Source organism: Neofelis nebulosa, chromosome 17 (genome assembly GCF_028018385.1).
Source record: "Neofelis nebulosa isolate mNeoNeb1 chromosome 17, mNeoNeb1.pri, whole genome shotgun sequence".
NCBI lineage: Eukaryota > Metazoa > Chordata > Mammalia > Carnivora > Felidae > Neofelis > Neofelis nebulosa.
Window position 1 is genome coordinate 62432798 of NC_080798.1, and position 18955 is coordinate 62451752.

Below are 18955 nucleotides of genomic sequence, written 5' to 3' on the forward strand. Positions count from 1 at the left end.
TGCACAGCAGAAATTAGACTGCGGCACATCACAACGTGCTCCTTACCTCTCCGTGGAGGGTTCTTGCAGTGATTGGTTTCTGCCTCATGTATCCCTCAGGCAGCCTCTTTGCTTCCATCCCGTCCAGTCTTGGATACAGAAAAATAATGGACTTCTATAAGAGTTGCAACACCGCGTCGTCTACTAGACAACAAACAGTGCAGGCGTCATCCCTGGAAACACCCATAAAAACGCAAGTCAAATGACCACACCTGTATTTCAAGTAAGCGACCTCCCTGCCCTGCTCCGCCATCTCCCTGTCCCAGATCTGAGTCTTGATCTGGGGGAGAAAAAACACATCCACCTTCAGTCGGAAGGTGGTGCCACACTGTGCACCAAAGAAAGAGGAGGAAACAAGAAAACACTTACCTAGTTGTCCTGAGCATTCTTCTCATGAACTGCAAGCTGAAAAAGCCAACAATGAAAAGCCCGTGGTCAGGGATTCCAAGGGCCACTACACTCACCCGCGTGAGGTGCTAAGGGTTCGGTATGTCAGGCAGAACTCAGGTTACCTGGTATCTAAAGGGGAGCTCTGCCTGCTGCAGCTGTTCCCGTGTTTGTTCAATTTGTTGCCTGTGAGTTACAATTGCTCTTGTCAGATAAGGCCCGATATTGGGTATGATTTTAAATAAGCTGCCCACATTCCCAACAACCTCATATTTGTCCCAGGATACAATTTATTCTTACACATGAAACACTTTGCACATGATTATCAATGACCAGTAGGATCAAAGCTATTGTTACATCTTTTCCTTACTCATTATTCCATGCCTGTAGGGTTCAGAGTTCATAGAATTCCTTCCCATTTTCAATCTTTCTCTAACTCATCATGTGACAAGTGTCTTTTATCATAAAGATCTATTCTTCTATAACTTATATCCTCACCATGTTTCCCAGGGTTGCAAAGATGAGGGCCATGAAATGGCACTACCACGTTGATGGGTATGATTCATTGTATGACACACTGCTTTCCTACATATGATGACAATTGACACCACCTCCGAGGAATGTTAGCATGGACAAAGTTTCCACACAGTCTGGCCACTACTTGAGATCTGCAAATGTTGAGAAACTTAATTGTTTTATTCTTTCTAAACTTACCTTTTTTATCTGTTAATACTCTATGCATATGTTGACTTTAAACACTGCACAAAGATTAAAAACCAAAAAATGAACAGCGGTTTCATGAGCCGCTGGTAATTACTAGCTGAACTCACTTGTACTTGTTTATTTCTTCTGTAGCTATTTTCTTTTTTTTCCTAATGTTTATTTTTGAGACAGAGAGAGAGTGAGCACATGCATGAGCGGGGGAGGGACAGAGAGAGATGTAACAGAATCTGAAACAGGCTCCAGGCTCTGATCTGTCAGCACAGAGCCTGACACGGGGCTCGAACTCCCGGACTGTGAAATTATGACCTGAGCTGAAGTTGGACGCTTAAACGACTGAGCCACCCGGGCGCCCCTTCTGTAGCTATTTTCAAATTTTACCTGCAGCTGCCAGCTGATTCTTCTTTGCCACCAGTTCACAGTGTCATTTTCAGCTTCCTAAGATGGGAAAGATACATACACAGTCAGGAACAAGGTCCAGAAGTTCTCCCTTTTTACCTCCCAGCACTCTTGAAGTCCTATGCAAATATCCCTTCCCCCACTTCTCCCATAAATGCACAGACTGACAACCCAATCAGAGAAATGAAGTGAACACCCCATTTAAGTTCAAGAAAATTCAACTTCTGTCTGCTGCCACGTCTCTACTATTGGAACTGTCTTTCTAGTTCTCGTTTCCTCTCCTTTATCATAAAGTCATCAAATAACATTGTACTTTGTGCCTTCCCAGAGTTGGTCTTTTGTTTGAGATGGTGAAGACTCATTTCATCAGTGAGTGAAAAACCATACCTGACCAACTGTACCCATTAGGATGAAGCAGGGGATCATCACTAGTCTTACACCTCCATGGGGAGCCCTGATTCTCAGTCCAAAAGTTGTACCATGACACAGGCAATCACCTGAAAGACGACCTTCCAGAATATGGTTTCACTAACATTGCAGCTCACTCCCAGACATCGCTAGAGTTCAGGACTGCAACCCCTGCCTCCACCTTCAAAAGGCCAATCTTAGAACAACATCATCTCCTGACGTACAACATGATATGAACTGTCACACAGTCTGGGATTACTTCCAGGAAAGAGATTTCAGGTGGAAAACTCTCAGCTTCATGGAGCCAAATCTACTTTAACAAGACTCATTCCATTGATAATGAAGGCAGCAAAAGGCAATGCTTGGCAAGGCTGGGTTGCTGTGTTACCCTCAGACTATTTTCTTTGTGGTGTTGATTGAGATGGTTTCAACTTGACACTTGATGTACTCAAGAATCACATGCAAAATTGAAAATCTCTTAGAAAATGACACAAAAGCACTAGACAGAGAAAGGCACATGCATTTCCTTCTGGCCTCTCAGGCAGTCCTTCGGCAAATGCTTGCTGGAGTGGTTGTAATGTAGTGGCTCTGTTGTAAGGGGTTGAAGATAGACAGGTGGTCAGGGTGCTGCACCCACTCACAGAAAGTGCTTACGAGTTAACAAAACCAAGATGCCAGTGAGACAGAGCAAGCCCTAACCCCAGCTGTGGGAAGGACAAATATAAGGTGAGTCTCCAGGGAAGAGAAGACTTCATTTTCCAACACGAGTGAGGGACTCTAAAGTCCCGCATCTCCTCCTGAGAACAAAAGGAAATACTGTACAAAGGAGGAAACATGTTACTGAATGCACGAAGTGTCTGACAACCCCACAAAGACACACAAGACCAAGATGGAGAAGAAGGAAGCCCAGGACAAAGCCAGGCTGGCAGTTGGACCCAAACTCCCTAGGACTCATCATTGAGGTGGGGGGCATACATTTGAATGGCAAAGAAGCTGAACAACTTTATGGGCACAGACTTAGAAGTAAACAAGTGTAGTTCAGGGGCGGCCAGCAAAGATGAGCCCTAGTGAAGCTGCGGGCTTTGGCCAAGACTCAGAAGAGATACACTTAAAAAATCAGGGGACAGGAAACAACTTGACTTTCTTAGGGATTGGGCCTGCAGTGAGCAATCTCACTGGCAGAATGGATGCAGGGATCCAGTACTGCTGGTACCCCTACCCACTTTCCAGAAAGCAACTTCCATTGTTTCTGCAGCAAGATAATTCATTTTTTCCCCACACATTTTTGACCCATGTCTGGTCCTGAAGAAAAATGACCTAATTGCTGGGTGACAAAACAGTGTGATGCGATTGAAACCTGTAGGACAGTGTAGGTGGATCCAGAGTGGATCCAGGTATTAAAGTTATTAATGATGGTACCTTCCCTCTTCCACCCCCAAAACATGACACAATGTGTGGCAAGCACTTAGGACAGAAAGGAAAATGCAGGTTACATTACAGAAAGCAAGATAGGAAGGGAAGGTCCAATACTACTGAATGCATTGGGCAAAAATACTCTGGACCCAGTTCCAAAAGAAATACAATTATCTCTACTGGCTGCCATGTTCTCCCACACAATCTGGTCCTTGTGACAGTTCTCATATGAACATCTTACTTTTCTAAATTTTTTTTAACGTTTATTCATTTTTTGATAGAGACAGAGTGCGAGTTGGGTAGGGCCAGAGGAAGATATAGAATCCAAAGCAAGCTCCAGGCTCTGAACTGTCAACACAGAGCCCGACATGGGGTTTGAACTCATGGACCGTGAGATCATGACCTGAGCCGAATTTGGACGTTCAACCGACTGAGCCACCCAAGCGCCCCCATGTTACTTTTTTGTAGGCACTTTTCTTTGTTCATAGAATTCTTCCAGGTTATGTGCTTTCTCCTTCAGCTGTTTGACTTTTGCTTCCTTTGTGGCTTTCACAGACCTCAATGCATCACACTTGTCTTCCAGGGCATTTTTATTTTCTGGAAAAAAAAAGGTGTTTTCTTGATAAACGTGCACATGACCTGAGTCTTGATTTTGGTGAGACAGAAAAAAGGCAAGAACCACGAAGGCATGAAAGTATTCTTTCCCTTACCAATGCGAAGTCATTGCCATCATATGGGGATTTCTCCCCAACAGAAAATATAACTTCTAGTTGACAGTTATTGGACCTGAAGGCTCTTAGCTCTACATCCTTGAATTCAACATTTGCATCTTGTGGTTAAGACAGATATGAGGAAAGACTTTCACGGAAAACTGATCACACAACAATATGTACCTCACACAGCAAGATCGTGCATTGCAATAAAAAAACACCTTGAGGCATGAATATAACTAGAAGACAAAGATGATGGAAAATAGTTCATGTCTAACAACTCATGGCTTTCTTAGTGGTATACGTATGTATGTATGTATGTATGTATGTATGTATGTATGTATGTATGCATGTTTATCCCCCATTCACGTTGAAAATTTACTATTCAGCATTCAGAGAGAAAGAGACTATTGAGCACCTGGGTGGCTCAGTCAGTTGAGCATCAGATTCTTGATTTTGGTCAGGTCATGATTGTAGGATCATGTGACCCAGACCTGTGTTGGGCTCCACACTGAGTGTGAATCCTGCTTAAGATTCTCTCTCTTTCCCTCTGCCCCTCTCCCCCACTTGCATGCCCCTCACTAAAATTAAAAAAAAATCATAAAGCATAATTTAAACATATTTTTTTAAAGGGAAAGGATTATACACTTTGGCTATCACGCTTTCTCTCTCAACTATATTTGGGTATTTTCTACATCTTGGAGGGCAAAGTTGAATGATGTGATAATTACCTAGTTGTGAAAATAAAAGATAACTCCTAGTCCTTGAAATAGCAAATCTCATCTTGGCGGTCCTAGTAAAATTCCAACTCATTGGTCAGAAAGAGTTTTGGCTCCCAGAGGCCCATTGTCTACTGTGGTAAATGGCAGGCAAATATGCTGTGCTCACTTCACCCAATGAACAAAAACCCTCCAAAGCCAAATTACGGTAAAACTCAGCAGCCAACTCTTAACCACTTCCTGATTCTTCACATTTCTTTCTCTCTCTCTGAGTTTGCAAGGTAGCAAGTGCACTTTGAATGGAGTCATTTAAAATTTCATTAAAGTGGGTGCCTGGGAGGCTCATTCAGTTAAGCATCTGACTTCAGCTCAGGTCGTCATCTCATGGTTTGTGAGTTGAGCCCTGTGTCGGACTCTGTGCTGACAGCTCAGAGCCTGAGGCCTGCTTCGGATTCTTTGTCTCCCTCTCTCTCTGCCCCTCCCCCGCTCATGCTCTGTCTCTCTCTCTAAAATAAGTAAACATAAATAATTTTATGTTTACTTGTACTCAACAAGTACAAAAAGATAGAGATCATACCGTGCACAGTTTCAGACCCCAATGCTATGAAACTCGAAATCAACCACCAGAAAAAATTTGGAAAGATAACAAATACTTGTAGAATAAAGAACATCCTACTGAACAATGAATAGTGGAATGCAAGCTGCTGCAGCCACTCTGGAAAACAGTACGGAGGCTCCTCAAAAACCTAAAAAGAGAACTATCCTACGACACAGCAATTGCAATACTAGGCATTTATCTAAGGGACACAGGTGTGCTGTTTTGAAGGGACACATGCACCCCCATGATTATAGCACCACTATCAACAATAGCCAAAGTATGGAAAAAGCCCAAATGTCCATCGATGGATGAATGGATACAGACGTACATACACACACACACACGGTATGTATATGTGTGTGTGTGCGTGTGTGTGTGTATACACATACATACATACACACACCCTGGAATATTACTTAGCCATCAAAAAGAATAAAATCTTGCCATTTGAAACTACATGGATGGAGAGCCTCCTGGGACCTAACACTAACCGTAAACATAACCCTAACCATAACCTTCACCCTACACTTAACCCTATCTAGCACATGAAAAGTAAACCGGATCCACAGCCGCACATGTGCCCTCATTTCAGACCTCCATGGAATTAACAACATTGGTGTCGCTTCAGCCTTAGCAACTTCCCTGTACCGAACACTTACCCTAGCTAAGTGTCTATCCCCATGGAGACCCAATTCCAAAGTCTGACAACAGCACGCACACGGGTTCGAGAATCGGTGCAACAATACCCGGAATTGAACATGGAACATCACCACCATTTCTTTTGCAAGGTGTGATTGCAGCTGCACGACAGGATTCCTGAGGCCTATTCCAAGGGTGGCCCAAACATCTCTCTGGTCTTGGATCTTATGAACTGATACTGACCGGCACGCTCCCTTATGTACTCCACTCAGCCCTTCGGGGAGACAACTGCACTGTTGTGGGTTCAGTGCCTGGAGCCTCCTGGGACCTAAAACTAACCCTACCCATAACCCTAAACATAACCCTCAACTTACACCTAACCCTATCTCTAATTGAACCCTATACTTGACCCCCACCTTCTCTAGGGCCCTCAACACAGCCCTTGAGGGAGATCATTAGACTGGAGTCGCTTCAGCCCTGTCGACTTCCTTGGACTGAACCCTAACCCTAGCTAAGGCTTTCTCCCCATGGGGACGCAATTCTAAAATCTGACAACAGCACCCACAAGGATTCGAGAATCGGTGCAAAAATACTCAGCATGGAACATGGAACATAACCATGTCATTTCAAAAGCACGACTGCAGTTGCACAAGAGGATTCCTGAGGCCTACCCGAAGGGTGGCCCATACATATGCCTGGCCTTGGAACCCAAAGACTAATCCTGACAGGCACCCTCCCTTGTGTCCTACACTCAGCCCTTCGGGGAGACAATTGTTCTGCTGTGCGTTCAGTGCCTGGAGCTTGCTGGGTTAGGACCTAACCCTAACCCTAATCATAACCCTAATCGTAAACTTCAACCTACACCTAACCCTATCTCTAACCCAAACACTACACTTGACCTGCACACTTGCATGGACACTCAATTCAGCCCTCCAGCGAGATCACGACACTGGAGTCTCTTCGGCCATGGCCACACCGCTGGAACGAACTCTAACCCTAGCTCTGGCTCTGTATGCATTGGGACCCAATTCCAATGTCTGACAACAGCTCTCACACTGGTTCAAGAATTGGTCCAGAAATAGTTGGCATGGAACTTGGAACATCACCATGTCACTTCCAAAGTGCAACTGCAGCTGCACGGGAGGAATCCTGAGGCCTACCCAAAGGGTGGCCCATACATTTGTTTGGTCTTGGAACCCAAATACGAAGACTGACGGGCACCCTCCCTTGTGTACTACACTGAGCTCTTCAGGTTGACACCTGCTCTGTTTGGGGTCAGTGTCTGGAGTCTCGTGGGACCTAAACTTAAACCTAACAGTACCCCTAACCATAAATATCACCCTACACCGAACCCTATCTATCTCATTAAGTCTACACCAGACCCACAGCTGCGCATGTGCCCTGACTTCAGAGCTCCATGGAATTCACAACACTGGAGTTGCTTTGGCCCTGGTGACATTCCTGGACCAAACCCTAAACCTATATAAGTGTCTCTCCCATGGGGAAACAAGTCCAAAATCTGACAATAGCACACACAAGGTTCGAAAACAGGTGTAGAAATACTTGGCATGGAATATATGCCATCACCATGTTATTTCCAAACCATAACCCTAACTGTACCCCTAACAATTACCCTCACCCTACACCTTCCCCTATATCTAACCCTACCCTACATTGAACCACACCCTCGCATGTGCCCTCAATTCAGCCCTCGAGGGAGATCACGAAAATGGAGTTGCTTCAGGACTGGCAACTTCCCTGGACCAAACCCTAATGCTAGCTAAGGCTCGGGGACCCAATTCCAAAGTCTGACAACAGTACACAAATGGGCTCGAGAATCAGTGCAGAAATCCTTGGCATGGAACGTGGAACATCACCATGTCATTTCCAAAGCGCGACTGCAGCTGCACGAGAAGCTTCCTGAGTCCTACACGAAGGGTGACACATACATTTCTCTGGCTTTGGAAGACAAAGGCTAATCCTGACCGGCACCCTCCCTTGTGTACTCCACTCAGCCCTTCGAGTTAACACCAGCTCTGCTATGGGATCAGTGTCTGGTGTCTTCTGGGACCTAAAACTAACCCTAATCCTAAACATAATCCTTACCCAACACCTAACCCTATCAACCTCAATAAGCTACACCAGACCCATAGTCACGCACGTACCCTCACTTCAGCCCCCCATGGAATTCACAAAACTGCTATGGCTTCTGCCATGGTGACGTCCCTGGACCGAAACCTAACCCTAACTGAGGCTCTGTCCCCATGGGGACCCAATTCCAAAGTCTGACAGGAGCACGCACATAGGTTCGAGTATCAGTGCAGAAATACTTGACATGGAACGTGGAACATCACTATGTCATTTTCAAGGCGGAACTGCAGCTGAACGAGAGGATTCCTGAGGCCTATATGAAGCTTGACAAATATTTGTTTGGCATTGGAAACCAAAGACTAATCCTGACTGACACCTTCCTTTGTGTACTCCACCCAGCCCATCGGGGAGACAACTGCTCTGCGGTGGGGACAGTGCCTAGAGACTCCTGGGACCTAACCCTAGCCCTAATGTAACCCTAACCATAACCTTCACCCTACACCTAACCCTAACATTAACCCAAATCTTACACTTGACCCGAACTGTCGCATGGGCCCTCAATTCAGTCCTCGAGGAAGATCACGAAACTGGAGTCGATTCACTCCTGCTGACTTCCCTGGACCTAACACAAACCCTAGGTAAGGCTCTCTCCCCGTCAGAACCCAATTCCAAGTCTGACAACAGTATGCACACGGTTTCAAGAATCTGTACACAAATACTCGACATGGAATGTGGAACATCACTATCTCATTTCAAGCGCGACTGCAGGTGCACGAGACGAATCCTGAGGCCTACCTGAAGGGTGACCCTTACATTTGTCTGGCCTTGGAACCCAAAGACTAGTCCTGACTGACACCCTCCCTTGGGGACACCACTCACCCCTTCGTGGAGACAACACCACTGTTGTGGGTTCAGTGCCTAGAGCCTCCTGAGACCTAACCCTAACCCTAATCATAACCCGAAACACAACCTTCACCCTACACCTAACCCTATCTAGCACACTAACTCTAAACCAGATTCACAGCCGCGTATGTGCCCTCACTTCAGCCCTCCATGGAATTCAAAACACTGGTGTCACTTCGGACTTGGCGACTTCCCTATACTGAACCCTGACCCTAGCTAAGTGTCTATCCCCATGGGGACTCATTTACAAAGTCTGACATCAGCACATACATGGGATCGAGAATCGGTGCATAAATACTAGGCATGAAACATGGAACATCACCATGTCATATGCAAAGCACGACAGCAGATGCACGAGAAGAATCCTGAGGCCTAACCGAAGGGTGGGCCATATGTTTGTCTGGCTTTGGAACCCAAAGATTAATGCTAACGAAAACCCTCCCTTCTGTACTGCACTCAGGCCTTCAGGAAGACAACTGCTTTGCTGTAGAGTCACTGCATTCACTCACCTGGGACCTAACCCTAACGGTGAACCGAAACATAACCCTCACCCTAAACCTAACTGTATCTAGCACACTAACTCTGCAGCAGACTCACAGCCACACATCAGCCCTCCATTGAATTCACAACAGTGGTGTTGTTTCAGCCTGGCGACAACCCTGGATGGAACCATACCATAGCTAAGGCTCTTACCCATGGGCACCCAAAACCAAAGTCTGACAACACCACATGCCTGGGGTCCAGAAGCAGTGCAGGATCATTCCGGATAGAACCTGGAACCTCAGCATGTTGTTTCTCAGGCCCGGCTGCAGCTTTCTGAAAGGATTGCTGAGGCCTACACGACCAATGGTCCATACAGTTGTCTGGAATTGGAACGGAAATACTAAAAATGACCAGCATCCTCCCATGTGCCCTCAACCCAGCCCTTCGGGGAGACAACTGCACTGCTGTGGACTCAGTACCAGGAGCTTCCTGGGACCTAACAGTATTTCTAACCAGAACCCTCAACCGAAACCTAATGCTACACTTGACCCGCACCGTCACATGGGCCCTCACTTCAGCCCTCGAGGGAGATCACGTGACTTGAGTCGCTTTGCATCTGGGGACATCCCTGGACCGAACCCTAACCCTAGCTAGGGCTCTCTCCCCATGGGGACCCACCAACGTCTCGCAACAGCATGTGCTTGGGGGCCAAAGCGATGTAGGATCATTTGGCATAGAAACTGGAACATCACCGAGTCATTTCCAAGGCCTGAGTACAGGTGCACAAGAGCATTCCTGAGTCCTAACTGATGAGTGGTCCATAGAATTGTATGGTCTGGGACCAAAGACTAATCCTGAGCGGCACCCTCCCTTGTGCCCTCAACTCAGCCTTTCAGGGAGACAACTGCTCTGCTGTGGGTTCAGTGTAGGGAGAATCCTGGGACCTAACCCTAACCCTAACCAGAACCCTCAAAAGAAACCTAATGGTATCTCGACCCAAACCCATGACTCACTCACACTGTTGCATGGACCCTCAATTCAGCCATTGAGGGAGATCACGAGACTGGAATCGCTTTGGCCCTGGTGTTGTCTCTGGACCGAACCTTAACACTAGTTAAGGCTCTCTTCCCATAAGGACCCAATACCAAAGTGACAACACCACGCGCCTATGGTCCAGAAGCGGTGCAGGATCACTCAGCATAGAATCTGGAACATCACCATGTCATTTCCAAGGCCCGGTGGCAGCTGTCCAAGAGTATTCCTGAGGCCTACCCGAACACTGGCACACAGTGTTGTCTGGCCTTGGAATCCAAAGACTCACCCTGAGGGCACCCTCTCTTGTGCACTCAATTCAGCCCTTCGGGGAGTCAATTGCACTGCTGTGGCTTCAGCGCCTGGAGCCTGTTGGGACCTAATGCTAACCAGAACTCTCAATCAAAACCTAACCCTAACTCGAAAACTAACCCTACATTGAGCACACCGTCACATGGGCTCTCACTTCAGCCCTCGAGGGAGATCACAAGACTGGAGTGGCTTTGGCCTTGGCGACGTCCCTAGACCGAACCCTATCACAAGCTAAGATTCTTTCCCAGTGGGGACCTCATACCAAAGTCTGACAACACCAAGCGCCTGGGGTGCAGAAATGGTGCAGGATCACTCAACATATACTCTGGATCATCACCATGTCGTTTCCAAAACCCGGCTTCAGCTATCTGAGAGGAATCCTGACGCCTACCCAACAAGTGGCCCATAGAGATATCTGGAATAGGAACCCAAAGACTAATCCTGACCAGCACCCTCCCTTGAGCCCTCAACTCAGCCCATTGGGTAGACAACCACACTGCTGTAGGTTCAGTGCCTGGAGCCTCTTGGGACCTAACCATAACCCTAACCCCAACCAGAACCGCCAACCAAAACCTAACCTAGTCTCGAACCCTAACCGTACACTTGACCCGTACCATCACCTAGGCTCTCACTTCAGCCCTCGAGGAAGATCATGAGACGGGAGTTGCTTCAGCTCTGGTGATGTCCCTGGACCAAACCCTAGCCCTAGCTAAGGCTCTCTTCCCATGGGGACCGAATACCAAAATCTGACAACACCACGCGCCTGGGGTCCAGAAGCGGTGCAGGATCACTCCACATAGAACCTGGAACATCACCATGTCATTTCCAAGGCTGGGATTCAGGTGCTCGAAAGTATTCCTGAGGCCTAACCGACCAGTGGCCCATAGAATTGTCTGGCCTTGGAACCCAAAGACAAATCCTGACCGGCACCCTCCCTTGTGCCCTCAACTCAGCCCTTCAGGGAGACAAGTGCACTGCTATGTGTTTAGCGCCTTGAACCTCCTGGGAACAAACCCCGAACCCTACTTCTAACCCTAATCAGAAACCTCAACTGAAACCGAACCTAACTCGAACCCAAACCCTACAATTGCTCTGCATCGTCATATTGGCCCTCACTTCAGACCTCGAGGGAGATGACAAGACTGGTTTCACTTGGAGCTGGAAACGTCACTGGTCCGAACCCTAACCCTAGATAAGGCTCTCTCACTATTAGACCCAATAACAACGTATGACAACACCACATGCCTGGGGAACACAAGCGGTGCAGCATCACTCCGCATAGGACACATAATATATTATGTCCTTTTGAAGGACCGGTTGGAGCTCCAGAGAGATTTCCAGAGGCCTACCTGACTGGTGGCCCATACAGTTGTCTAGCCTTGGAACTCAAACACTAATCCTAATCGGCACCCTCCATTGTTCCTTCAAATTAGACTTTCAGGGAAACAACTGCACTGCTCTGGTTTCAGCGACTAGATCTCCTGGAACATAACCCTAAACCTATGCCTAAACCTAACAGAACCCTCAACCGAATCCTAACACTATCTCAACCCTAACCCTACAGTTGAGAGGCAATGTCACATGGGTCCGCAATTCAGCCCTAGAGGGAGATCACGAAACTAGAGTCGCTTACGCCCTGGCGGCGTCCGTGTAACAAACCATAACCCTAGTTAAGGCTCTCTACCCATGCAGACCCAATAACAAAGTATGACAAAACCACGCCCTAGGTACAGGAGTGGTGCAGGATCACTTGGCTTAGAACCTGGAACATCACCATGTCGTTTCCAAAAGCTGGCTGCAGCTGCCTGAGAATATTCCTGAGGCCTGATAGAACATTCTCCCATACAGTTGTCTGGATTGGAACCAAAAGACTAATCCTGACAGGAAACTGACCTTGGAACCTCTACTCAGCCCTTTGGGGAGACAACTGCAATGCTGTGGGATCAGTCCCTGCAATGTGCGAGGACCTAATCCTAACTACTATTCTTAACCCTGACCCAAACACAAACCCTAACCTGAATCATAGCCCTAAATCCTATCCCTAACACAAACCATGGCACTGACCTACCCGAACCCGAACCGCAACAATGATACTAACCCTAAACCCTACACCGAAACGCTGAACCCTAAACCCCAAATCCTAATCCAAATCCTAACTGTAACCATAAACTTAAACCCTAGACCTGAACACTAAACTCTAACCCTAATCCGTAAACCATAAATCCTAAACACTAACCCTAAACCAAACACTGACCCTGACCATAACCCTAAAACCTAACCACTAACACATAACCACGAATACCTAAAACCTACCCCAAAACCTAAAACCTAAACTCTAAACAATAAAACCTAAATCCTAACCCCTATCCCCTGACCCTGACACTACCCTGACCTTGACCCTAACCCTGAAGCTAATGCTGATACTAACACTAACACCTAAGCCCTACCCTAACACTAACCATCATCCCAACCCTAGCCCCTAAACCCTAAACCTAACCTTCACCCTAATCCTAACATTTAAATCTAACCATCTAATCCTAATCCTAACCCTAACCCCGAACCGCTAACCCTAACCCCTAACCCTAACCCCATGGAAAGTCCTTCATCACCAGTCATGGGCTATGAACTACCCCCCCCCCCATCCTCTGCCTCCTCTATTTGGGTAGATAAACTGAAGTGGTTAGGGATTTCTAAAGCATATTCATCTACTTCGTGAAACACTTTGTGGGAAAAATGTAGAGATGGTTGTTAGGGCTTGGCAATTCAACTGCAAAACTGCCTGAGGACTTTGTAACATATCTCAAGTTTCTCAGGACATATGTTCAATGGACTGTATCATTTCCCCATAATGAGGTCAGCTTTAGGTTTCTCCTGTCAAAAAGAAAGAGGATTTTTACACAAAGACAGATGTATCGGGCGTACTGGTGCATATTTTACAGACACAATGTTTTGAGTTCTGTGAATAATGAGATGCACCACTAAGTGTAGGTGCCTTAGGTGTCCTGTGTGAAATGGGGCACATGCATTATATGACACAGACCTTGTGGTCACCATAATGGAAGCACCAGTGAAGGAGTGGGAGAAACTTGAATCACACAGGAATAGAAAATTGAGAAATTAGAGGACAGTAAGCAGAGTTTGAGGAAGTGCAGAGGTGAGGGTACTGGGTTCAGTGAGATGCAGTTGCAGGCCATTCCTGACCACAGCCTGAGCAGGGAGCATGAGTTCCACACGGAGCTACTATGTGGGATCACTCTCAGTGCACAATGCAAGATTCCTCTCCAAAATGTCATATTTGTCAAAGTGCACCCAGGTGATCATCTAAAAAGGTTGTTGTCTCCCTGCGTTGTCTGAAGGTTCTGGATATTTATGGGTGAAAAAATGCCCTGGATATATAGGAAATTTAACTTGGTCTTAAGGAAATGCTTGTGTGCCTAAGTTCATATCCTTCAGTGAGACTAAAAGTGAAGACAGGATCTAGATCAGCTGAGTGCCTGCATTGGCCTTTAGCCTGGGTAAACCTACAATTCAGGGATGCCCAGATGCCACCCCTGCTGGACCCCTGACATAACCTGACTATGGCTTTGCATCTATCTCCTTAAACTTCTTTCACAATATCCCGAGGGTTTCCCTGTGTTCCTGTTATCTCAGCCAGAACACCAATTATCAGTGGGACCTACACAGAGCCTGAGATGGGTTATCTGTGAAAGAGGGGTAATATTTGTTTCTAAGGACACAATGAAAAGAAGACATTGAATACAGAATGCATCTGCAAAATGTCTGGGAAATGTCCACTCAACCTTCTCACAGTTTCAATTAAGATATCTCCACACAAATGATCATCAAAAAAAGATGGTCACAGAAGTTCATTAAACTAAGACGGTTAATGCCTCAGCCCAGGGATTGGGGATCGCCAGTTTAAAGAAGACAACGGCACACTTATTCTATTAAGATTCAGGCCTTACCAGGCAAAGAAAGAAAAAGATAATTACGAGAATGTGTATATCAGAGCTCTACATCTGAGATCTGAAGACAATCATATTCCATTACATATAGACTTGCAGATGCATCCACACACTAAAGTGTTCATCTGAGGCCACAGATTAAGTACCGAAGAGGGAATGCATATAGGAAAACATAAGACCATAGGGAAATAACCCCAAATCTCGTAAATCTCACTGTCTGATACGACAACTATTTTGAAATTTGAAGAGGACTGTGTGAGGTGACAGAGTATGGTGATTATATATCTTAAAAATGTGTCAGATCTGCCCGCATGCTTTCTCTGCTCACCCTGCGCTCTCCACTTTGTTTTTCTTAGTATCCCTTAATAGTACTTTTACTGTTCTGTCTCTGTTTCAGTGTTTGCTTCTAGGAGGACCTACTCTCATCCCCCTTCGAATGCACACAGTGCGGTTCCTATACACACAGGTAACAAACTAGCAGAAATTGCAGTGATGGAGGATAGTAGCAAGATCGCCCTTTTTGCAGAGGAGCCCGAGAGAGTTTTCTGGGGTGATGGTAACTTCCTATATCTAGATGCATGGGGTGCTTGTGCTCATTTATTTTAGAAATATTCACTGACTCCTGGTGCTTGGGGTCAGATAGACAGGTACCTGACCCTAGCATATGGCTGATTTCTAATGGTGGGTAAGGATCAGGGACCAGCAGTGACTGTGGGAGATGAGTGAGGGGGCCACACATGGCGTCAGATCCTCACCCAGGATGCCATGTCTCCACGACAGCAACCTTGTGCAGGAGGGCTCTGAGGATCACATATTTCTTGATCAGTCCTGTGAAATGCATAATCCTACTCCAGATTTCTCACTGAGGGATGGACAGGGCAGAGGCCAGCAGCTGGAGGACACCCTGATCATGGCTGGAGTGGAACAGTGGGCCTGAGAGAATGAGTCAGAGAAAGGGAAAGGCAGAAGATAGTGGCAAGGATTTTGAGATATAAAGGGAAGTGGAGAGAAGGCAACGTTTTCTACTGACTTCACCCACGTTTCTGTGTGAACAAAAGGAGATTCATGTCTCGCAGGGAAGGGAAGAGGGCTGGCAAAAAGACAGGGTGACATTCTCAGCTCAAGTGCTCAGGATATCTGCCTTTCTCTTGAATACATATCACAGGAAGCCTGTGCCTTCTGCCATAAGTGGAACTGCAGCTCATACCATTTAGTGAAAATTAAAGCGATGATGAAGACCTCATCATTAAAGTATTGCAACGAGAGCATGTGAACATACAGAGAGATACAATAGAAGCAAAAGTCCAAAGGTAAACCGACTTCAAAACTTATGGGAATATAGACTATCAGAAAAGGAGATACCCCAATGCCAGCTTTCAGACACCTGGGCAATATGTGAAAACGTGGGAAAAAAAGTAGTCCTTACTTCAAAAGCAACATTAGCATTAGACACAAAGGGATCATGATGGAAGGTTTAGGGAGAAACCATATGATTTCATGGTGCTGTACCCATGGTCCTGTACCCTCAATCTCATCAAAGTATACCCTTTAACTTGAGGTTCGTTATATGTAATCATATCTCATTAAAGAGAGTTTCTTTTTCTTTTTTTTTTTTTTTATTTTTATTTTTGGGACAGAGAGAGACAGAGCATGAACGGGGGAGGGGCAGAGAGAGAGGGAGACACAGAATCGGAAACAGGCTCCAGGCTCCGAGCCATCAGCCCAGAGCCTGACGCGGGGCTCGAACTCACGGACCGCGAGATCGTGACCTGGCTGAAGTCGGACGCTTAACCGACTGCGCCACCCAGGCGCCCCAAAGAGAGTTTCAAAACATAAAATAATAGAAGCAAATGTGGGAAAGTTCCTTTCCAATCCTGAAGTGCATGTGTGATATGAGTTTGTCTTCCCATGTCTCAAAAATCCAAAATAATAAGACATTTAAAAAATTAATAATAGCAAAGTAAGAGGACCCTGAGCTCACCCTGTCCCATATTTTCAACTGCATAACATCCACATTCAAGTCCATGAACCAAAGAGCGACCCAAAGACTGGCAGAACAAACTCCACACCGAAGTAGAGAGAAGCTGCATCAGAAAGGTTAGGAATGTCAGAAAGGCGGAGGCTGTCTGCCTGCAGAAGGGGCAGAAAAAGTGAGCCCTCACACCAGGGAGGTCATACAGGGAAGACTAATCTCCATAACATTGGGCATTAAAACTTAGAGGGGCTGAATGCCTTTGTGTTCAGATACAGGAGGTTTGGAGGTCAGCTGACCCAGCACTTGGAGATCCAGGAGGATGAGTGATAGCCATATCCCTGCATGTGTAGAGAGGCAATGTAAACATGGCATTTTACACAATGCCGAGGAAACAGGAGACAGATGTATTCATGCTGATTCCTGAGTGTGTTGGAGGACTTCTCCAACAATGAAGGAGCTCACAGGCACCACTCTTCTCCCCCAGCCTCCCAGAATAAGCATAGAAGCACCCACAAGAGGGTAAGGCTGCACAGACACTTGCTAACTAACCCATTAGCAGTGCACCAGGCCCAAGGGTTCACTAGGGGACTCACCAAACCAAGCCTGCTGGTCTCAGGGCAAACATTTTTCAAACCACAAGGGCACCCTGTCTGACAAGCTGCATGCATAGCTGCCACAACATGCTGTGCGCATCTGCACCTCACCCAGCTGTACATATCCAGGCACCCTCATCTGTCTCACTAAGCCACATGTCCCCAGGCACAGACATGCTCTGTGCATATCCTCAAGCCCCTAGCTTCCACCGCTGGGCCACAGCCCCCAGCCACCAAAGGACATCGGGAAATCTGGATTAGGACTTGTAGCCGTGTGATATATTCCTAACACTCCTGCCCTGTGCCCAAGTTATCCAGCGGACATACCACCCCACAGCTGGCCTGCCTGGGTCCCACTAACACCACTGAGACAAAGCACAGCCCAAAACAGCACGCAGTCAGTGCAGACACCTGCACTAACAGGAAAAGTAACCCAGACACAGCAGCAGGCTGTGAACAGTACCTATACGATAGCCTCCTGAAGGTCCAGGTCCTATAAACGGAGATGTGCACTGCTGAGTTCTCCAGGACCTCTTCTTCATAACGTTATTAGTTTCAAGAGCAGAAGGTACAGCTGACTTTCTTAACACAGACAAATAGAGACAGAGAGACAGACAAAATGGACACACAGAGATGTTTATCCACAATGAAAGACCTAGTCAAAGTCACAGCCAGAGATCTAAGCCAAAGACATGTAGGTAACATACCTGATACAGATTTGAAAGCAATGATCATAAGGGTACTCATTAGAGTTGTGAAATGAGTAGAAGAGTGAGACTGACTAGAGATAAGAAATAGTACAGTAGACATTGAGGACACGATAAAGGAGAGACATGCTTGCTGGAACTAACAAAGGGATGGAAGAAGCAGAGGAGCAAACCAGTGTCCTCGAAGACTGAGTAATGGAAATTAATCACATAGAACCAAAGAGAGAGAACAGAATTCTGCAACGTGAGATGAGACTAAGGGAACTCAGTGACTACAGCAAAGATAACAATATTGATATTGTAGGAGTCTCAGAAGAAAGAGAAAAGGTGGCAGAAAATTTATTTGTGGAAACAATAGCTGAAAAATGCCCTAATTGGAGGAGGAAACAAACATCCCCATGCGGGAGGCTAGAGAATTCACATCGAAATGAACAAAATCAGGCCAACATCCAGACATATTGTAAGCAAACTTGCAAATTACAGTGACAATAAAGAAAAACTCTTAAATGCAGCAACACAAAGAGACCTTCACTTAGAAGGCTAGCTACCAGATTTCTGAACAGATACTTGGCAAGCGAGAAGCAAGTGACATCACATATTCAAAGTGCTGAATGGAAAAATCAGCAGCCAAGAATACTCTATCCAGCAAGTCTATCATTCAGAATGGAAGGAGACACAGACTTTCCCAAACAAAAACTAAAGGTGTTTGTACCACTAAATCAGTCCTGCAAGAAATATGAAGAGGGACTCTTCGAGTGGAAAGGAGAGACCAAAAGTGACACTATAGAGGTAAAAGACACAAATCAAGTAAAACATGAATATTTTTGTAAAAAATTGTTAAGGAACTCAGAGATATGGATTT

The 18955-nt window shown here is 46.1% G+C and overlaps 1 long non-coding RNA gene across 1 annotated transcript in view; it reads right to left on the reverse strand.

The window, feature by feature from the left end:
* Window positions 1-381: 381 nt before the first annotated feature.
* The window catches only part of LOC131499451 (uncharacterized), a 31075-nt gene continuing 12501 nt past the window's right edge, over window positions 382-18955 (reverse strand). Inside the window, exons 2-4 of the long non-coding RNA XR_009255883.1 lie at window positions 3825-3963; window positions 1528-1584; window positions 382-612 (exon numbers count right to left, since the gene is read on the reverse strand). This is a non-coding gene — a long non-coding RNA (uncharacterized LOC131499451). The remainder of the gene's footprint in view (window positions 613-1527; window positions 1585-3824; window positions 3964-18955) is intronic.